The sequence below is a fragment of the Calidris pugnax genome, unplaced genomic scaffold, assembly GCF_001431845.1.
Source record: "Calidris pugnax isolate Ruff unplaced genomic scaffold, ASM143184v1 scaffold127, whole genome shotgun sequence".
NCBI classification, from domain to species: domain Eukaryota; kingdom Metazoa; phylum Chordata; class Aves; order Charadriiformes; family Scolopacidae; genus Calidris; species Calidris pugnax.
This window is the reverse complement of record NW_015090883.1, coordinates 376,259-383,618: the sequence shown is the minus strand read 5'-3', so window position 1 is coordinate 383,618 and position 7,360 is coordinate 376,259.

The following is a 7,360-nucleotide window of genomic DNA, read 5'->3' as shown; positions in this document are numbered from 1 at the left end:
TCGAGACATCCAACGTCAAAGCTAAACAGATCCTCACCTGGCAAACTACATAGAAAGCCTTCAGCTCGAGCTGCCAGGTAAGGGAACGTAGGATTTGGGGCTATTTTTGCTCCATACACTGGGGAAACACCTCGAACATGCACTGAGAAGCATCGTGACAGCTGCAAAAACAACTCCGTCCTGGCTAACATTCGCATAACGAAATTACAGTTTCACTCCAGGGGAAAAAAAAAGGGAAAAAGCACTTAAGTTTTGTTTAGATTAAAGTGCTGCAAGCCACGCCACTTAGCTGCTATCAGAGCAGATTGCTGGGCTGCTCCAATGATTATTCAGTAATGAAGTAACTGGAATTGGAAGGTATGCAATTAGTCCCATCTCCTCCTCCTCCTACCCCCTAGAAAGAGAAAAAAACCAAACCAGCACAGACGTTATCACCTCTCCCTCTGGCTCTGCTACCCTCAGCACTTAAAATACCTATAAAGCAAAGTAGAGCTGTCGCTTACAAGCTGTTAACAAGCCTGGCTGGGCCCTGACTGGCAGCAAAGGTGAGATTCTCAGCATCTCCCCAGAAGAAAGTTACCGGTTTACTTAATGGGATGTTTTCTCAGGTACCCACACATGCATACATTAACCTTAACATGCCCACATTTAGCTATTCCAGTAAAAGCACACCACTTTTCAGAGCAAAAAAAGCCCTGGTGTTCCTACTAGCTTTAAAGCATCTCTTGCTAATCCTCCTGGGCACAACCACTGTAAAGTGAATATATTAGGAAACTCCAGCCTGAAAACGCCGTCTCTCTTTACCCGAGCAATGTGCACCCTACCTCCCCTTAAAGAGTTGTGCTTTATGTTTGTAAAGTGGTACACACGGCTTCTTCCCTAACTTTGGCTAATATATGGGAGATGCACAAAGGTCCCAGACACCCCAAAGCCAAAGAGCAACTCACAGTAAATCCCTGCTTCCAAACTGCAATTCCGATAAAATAAAGGTTGACATTTATTTGTGCTCAAAAGCTCATCCAACCTCCCCATCAGCCCAGCAACTGGGCTAATTAAAGACAAGCTTTCTCTTAACAGCCTCTGCCTCACGTATAGCCCAGTAAAGTTTCTCTATCTGTGATCACCGACTTCTACGTTCACTTTCCCCCCAAAAATCTCCACGCTTCTTCAAAAGGATGAGGAGTCTGTCAGACTGCTCTCCATAACTGCCTTCGTTCCACCTGGACAGCCACCTGAGGAAAAACAATTCCTTGCTGGTGCGCTGTGACCCAGGTAACACAAGGAAGGGCTGTTTCCCTGTTTCCCCCCAGCCCTAAAAAAATAATTAAACCAAACAAACACACACTTACAACCAGTATGAATGCAACGAGCAACATCAATGAACTTCCTCCGTATAGCTCCGCTATGGATGCAACTATTTTACACTCAGATTAAGTTCCTTGACTGCTTTCCAAGTTAGGTTCTTCCCAACCTATGCAACTATTTTACACTCAGATTAAGTTCCTTGACTGCTTTCCAAGTTAAGTTCTTCCCAACCTCTTAAAAACATGTTCCCAAAGCCGCATGGGCCATCCCTGCAGGACACTCCGGTGCCTCCACTTCCTTAGATTCACTCAGGCCAGGGATGAAGCTGCATTAACTTCACAAAATCCATACATAACCTGTTCCTTGCTGGCTACATCTACTGATCCAAAAGAGGAAAACAGATAAAAAAAAAACCCTACTTTTTAAGGCAAGAGCAGTATGTAGAAAGCTGCAGAGAGATTTGCTCCGAAGGTATGTAAACTACTAGTGTTTGTCCTACAATTTACCCCCAAGCCTACAGCTGAAACACCATTTTAACAATTTAACAAAGCAACCATTAGGAATGCTGGTTTAGTCCGCTCTGGGTGCCATCCCCATCCACCATCCATCCATGGAGGGAGGGTGACTCAGGAATTCCCAGGAAATTGCACCAAAGCCACGTCTCCAACTGCTTCTGCTGCGACACCAATTCAAAGGGACTTATTATACATTTTATTATGACTACATCTGCAGTCCTACTGCATCTAAAAAGAAAAAACAAAATCATAAGTGTTCTAAGAGAAACACTGGGATTTTTTTCTAAATGGCACGGAAGATGGATTCATTGCTATCCGTCAGCCTCCCACAGCGGTAGCAGATTTCCTTACATTTCAGATGCATAAACAAGCGTTTTTTGCATCACTTCATTCATGTGTTTATTAAGATAAAGTTAACGCATTAAAAAACAAACAAGGGTAGAGTGTCATCCTTCTTGAGAAAGGAAATTAAACAAAAAAAAAGGTGGGAAACCAACAGTCTGTCCTACACCTGATGGCAAGTGCTGGTGCTCTGGTGGTCAAACCAGGGTCTAGAAACCGATTTCCACAAGACAGGTTTTCCTTAAAGGGGTTTTATTCTCTTTTTAGAGTTCACTTATCAAGTCCCTGATGTTTGTCACACCCTGGGTGTTCAGCAGTGGGTTGCGAGGGCACAAGAGCCCTGGGCAAGGACACCCCTCCTCTGCCCCAGGACGGGGACACGTGCGGGCAGTCAGGAAGGCCAATGAATGAGCAAACCGCAGCGATAAGCAGCACGGTATCAAAGCAAGAGCAGCCTCAGCAGGAGGAGAAGGGGCAGCTCTGCCTACGTGTTCACAGGGAGCTTCTCTCAGCCTGGGGAGTCAGGACAGGAGGAAGCACGGGAGGTTTGAAGCCATAAATCCATCAAGACCGCAGTCCCAACGCCAGAGCCGAGGCTTCTCGATGGAAAAGGATTTTTACGCTTTGCAGTAAAGGCTTAGATGAGGCAAAGTTCAGGACAGAGACCTCAATTAAAAGCTTTATAAATCAACAGAGAACTGGGTTGGCTGTGGAAGCGCAGGAGCTGGTGAACACAAACCCCAATTCAACAGTCGCTGCTACCACTCCACACACTGAGAGTCCTGTTTGAACCCAGTGTCCAAACTCTTTTTTTTTTTTTTAAAATATAGCCTCCAGTATGACACATTGCAGAAAGCCAAACCACAGGCACAAGCCACGAGTTAAGTCTTTGAAGCTTAGATACAGCAGAAAATTATTTCACCTACCCAGATGCAGAAGGAGAGCTGCTGCCTTTGATGCTAGGAGAAATTTTGGTCTTAAAACTGCCCAAGGACTTCAAATTACTCGCCAGGCTGCAGAGCGGCAACACCCAAGCCTACACATACACACGAACATAATTATGCCTGGTCTAGACTTGGGGAAAGGAAAAAAAAAAAGAATCCTTTTCAGGGATGTTAGCATGCAAAGAAAATAATAGCGTGTACAAAGAAATCTCTAGAGTGACTTATGAGCAAGATTTTATGCTTGGCGTTCGGCCAACTCGAGAGGAATTAAAAGAGCCCAGCAATATAACCCCACTCATCCCAGGGAAGAAACTGCATTCTGAAGTCATCCGGCAGAATAAAGAGGGAGGAGGAGGAAAGAGGGACAAAGACACAGGACGGCAGCTTCGCGGAGCAAAAGAGGAAGTTTCTTACTGTACCGAGGCAAAAAGTAGGCTAAGACCATCACGCAGAAAGAAAATAGTTCAAAATTGAAAACTAATTCAGTCTATTGCATCCAAAAGAAAAGTAGCCAGTAAATAGCAGCATTGCAGTAAAGCAGACTATTTTTTTACTGTAAAATTCCAACCGTTTTAATATTTTACAGATTATACGCCTCCACTAACTGCCAACCAGCAAAAGATCAGTAAAAGGAGGAGTTCACAAGAACAAAAGCAAACCAAGTGGAAAAGGCAGCGCGAGGCACCTTGAGGAGCTGAAAACGTGTCAAACCCCAGGCTTTTAGTAAGAGAGAACATTCAGTAGCTATCTGCAATGATGATTTTACATCCAAACTCTTTGGAGCTTAAGAATTCACATCATGAGACCAGCTTTTAGCAGAATTAGGACCAGACTTGACATGCCCCACTTTCCCCAAGGTTACTTTCTGAAAACCATCTACACTTAAAATATTTCGAGTGCTCTTCTCAGGCTGCAGAAGAGCGACCAAACCCTAAATTCTAATTTCACTCTTTTAGCATTCGTCTTACAAGAGTTTCATTTCAACACTTTTTTTTTTTTATTTGAATGACAGAAGGAATTTTGCATTAGATTGCAGGTTGGAAGTTACTGGAAATGGCAGCAAGATGCTGTTTTTCATATAGATATATATATAAAGTCATTGCAAGAAGAAAAAAAACCTTAGCGAAGCTTACTAAATCAAAGCTTGTAAAACACCAAAAGCACAAAATGAACCAGAACTAGCTTAGGAGTTGCTAGAGATGTTTAAAGTTAATAAAATTCTACATTAAATGGCTGCCGCTGAGGTTTGCCAAAAAATTATGCAAATTTCCAGAGTTCATACATAGTAATTAGCACAGCAAAAAGCAGGTCCCAAGTAAGCGATGAAGTTCGCCTCGCTCCTATTTTTCCAGCAGATGGAATTAGCTGCGTGTGAAGTTATTTTTTTTGCAATTGGGAGATTAAACATATTATCCTGAATATCAATTCTGCGAGTACAGCATGTTGGATACATGGTATCAGGAATATGCAAAACCCAATTTGAATCCTCCTTTTCCATCACTCTAAACAGGACACTAAGGAGGCTGGGGGAGGGTTTACGTATTTAAGACATCATTTTTCAAACCGACTGACTGTCAATTTAGCTGAAACAAGTTCTCTCAAAGTACATCACCGTTAATAGTCCAAACAGGTTTTTCCAAAGAAAAATGTCTGCCCTGACTAAAATACATCCTCTTGAAGAGCTAATTGACATATCGCAAAAAGTCATCCGAATTGCAAGTTCAAACAATGTGCAGGAACTGGAAGTCTTCAGTTTTTACCCATCTCTTCTCCAAAACTTAGTCTACAGGAATCTCCAGCTTATATGGTATATCCCATATATACCGTATATATCACACATAATTCAACCAGCTTTTCCATTGCTATTACCAATTAGTCATTTATTTTGTGCTTAAAAAGCCACAGCCTTCTCTTCAGCCCTGTGATTCTCAAGCTACCTGCAGCAACGTGCTGAGCGACGGCTGAACCTCACGCGTGCCCTTGACCAAAATACATCCACCCCGCGCTCCACATTCCCAATTTAGTTCCTCGTAAGCACCAGAGCCAAGAGCTGCCCCAGGACAGCAAGTTACTCTCAAAGACCTTGAAAGACCCAGCAACTTTTCTCTGTTGTCATTCTGCCTTTATCAGGCTTCTAACAGCACGATCCATGAAGATGTACGTCAACACGTACATCCTGGTTAGGGGGAACCCACCAAGGAGCATCAATCTCCTCCCACGAGCATCAGCAGATGAGTCTGGAGAAGGTGGAGAGATGTCAACCAAAACCACTGACCATGAAGAAACTATCCCGGCTTCTTCTTGTGCCATATGGGCACCAGTTTCCAAACAGAAAACTGGTGAAAGAAGTAAAAACACGTCACACGTCTTGCTACACAAACACTGCTCTGTAGCTCCAAGTAGCCCAGAACAGGTTTCCTGAACCCAGGTGTGCTACAAAAAGAACCCAAACCCCACATAATTAAAGGAAAATAGGGAGGTGGAAGTAAAGTTCAACTCCAATTTAAAAATCAAGTCAGTGACACACTGGATCGAACGCTATTAACCAAAATTGTGCAAATTAAAAGTAGATTTACGGAGAGCAGTAGAAAACCTTCCCAAAACAAAACCAGAGTTCTCAAACAAAAATACTTCTGTGGCCAAATGAAATAGTAAATTTAAGTAAGAAAAGAAGCACTTCTCCCCATCGTGCTCTTTCCCCCCACCTCCTCTTCCCAACCAGGGAGTCTCGTTTATCTCAAAGCAATCAAAAAAAAAAAAAAAAAAATTTTGATTTTTAAAGTGAGAAAAAGCTGCAGAAAATGAAAGCCCTGTCTGGCACGAACAAGTAATATTTGAGAAATCAAGAGGAGATTCTCCAAGTTAGGGGAAGGATGAAAACATTTCTGAATAATTTACTTTGTACAGCCCAGTTCCTGCCAAAACAGTCCCGTAAATCCCATGGTAGTTCAGATAATTTCCATTCTTAGAACAAAAAAAAAAAAAAAGCTAGATTGAACATTAGCAACATTAATTGTGTGATATGACCTGAATGATGCAAGAACAAGTAGTTAAGTGAACCACAACATCTGCTGAATTTTTAATCACTAGTTGTTTTGCTGCAAGGCAGAAGAACACTGCATCTTAGCTTCCAAGCACCCTACAGAACGGCACATTAGGACTGCAAGACTTTCACTGGCAGAAATTCAGCCTCCGTGCTGCCTAAAAAATGCCACTGCTTTGCTAGGAACTGCACATACAGCGAGGATGTTTTATTTTTTTTTTAAGACCACATGGAAAATAACACTACTTTCTGCACCCCAAAATACCAAACAGTCATTTCTTAATGATACACTTATTTTTTAAAAAGCTGACACCTTCTTAACAGCCACTTAGGCATCCCTCTGTAGTATATTTTTACTCTCAAAGCAGTATCAAGCAGTCATGTGGCTGCCCAGCAGCAACTCACTATCAGATGTAGTTGAACCTCTGATGTGTAGGAGGGTGATCTATGTAAACACTCACATTACAGTCCCTACTGCAATAGGAGGTGCAATTGCAACATGTTGAGGCACACCTGAGCTATATTTAATCTATCTGCCTCTGACACCCATTGCCATGACTCTGCAGACACCCAGGTTGTACCACAAACTGGCTGTCCAAGCCCACCCTCTGCCAAAGCCACTCCCGCTGGGTTTTCTCTGTGTTAGATACCCAAAAAAACCTAGATTAAAACTAACCACCGTGCTTAGAGCGATAAATACATCTCTATTTACGCCCTAGGCAGAAGACTGCAACAGCAGGATTAGCAAGTGATACAGCAGATATTCCCCTTCCACAACAAGGCAGAAAGGAAAAGTTGTTTGGGGAATAAACACAAACTCCACAACTATCAATTCCAAATACAAATCCCACAGTTACAGCCAGTATCTTGCACTACAAGCAATTATCCCCATTCACATTGTAGGGGCGGGGGGGGAGGAAAATGACATTTTAAAAAAGGACAACATTCACACATCAAAATAAGTGTGTCACACCGACTTTAATAAGCTAATAGAATCAAAATAGCTTAGAAAAGAAACCCAGTAAAATATGGTACAAATAAAAAGCGAGCAGCCTCACGTACCAAAGCAGCATTCCTGTGCCCTCCTCACTGCAGAGCTTACAGAGCCGGGAAGCTCATCTCCAACCAGCAGCTTTCACTAAACTAACATCTCCTTCGAAAGCTTAAGTGCACGGATAGGAACATCTAGTAACACATCCAATGGCCAAATA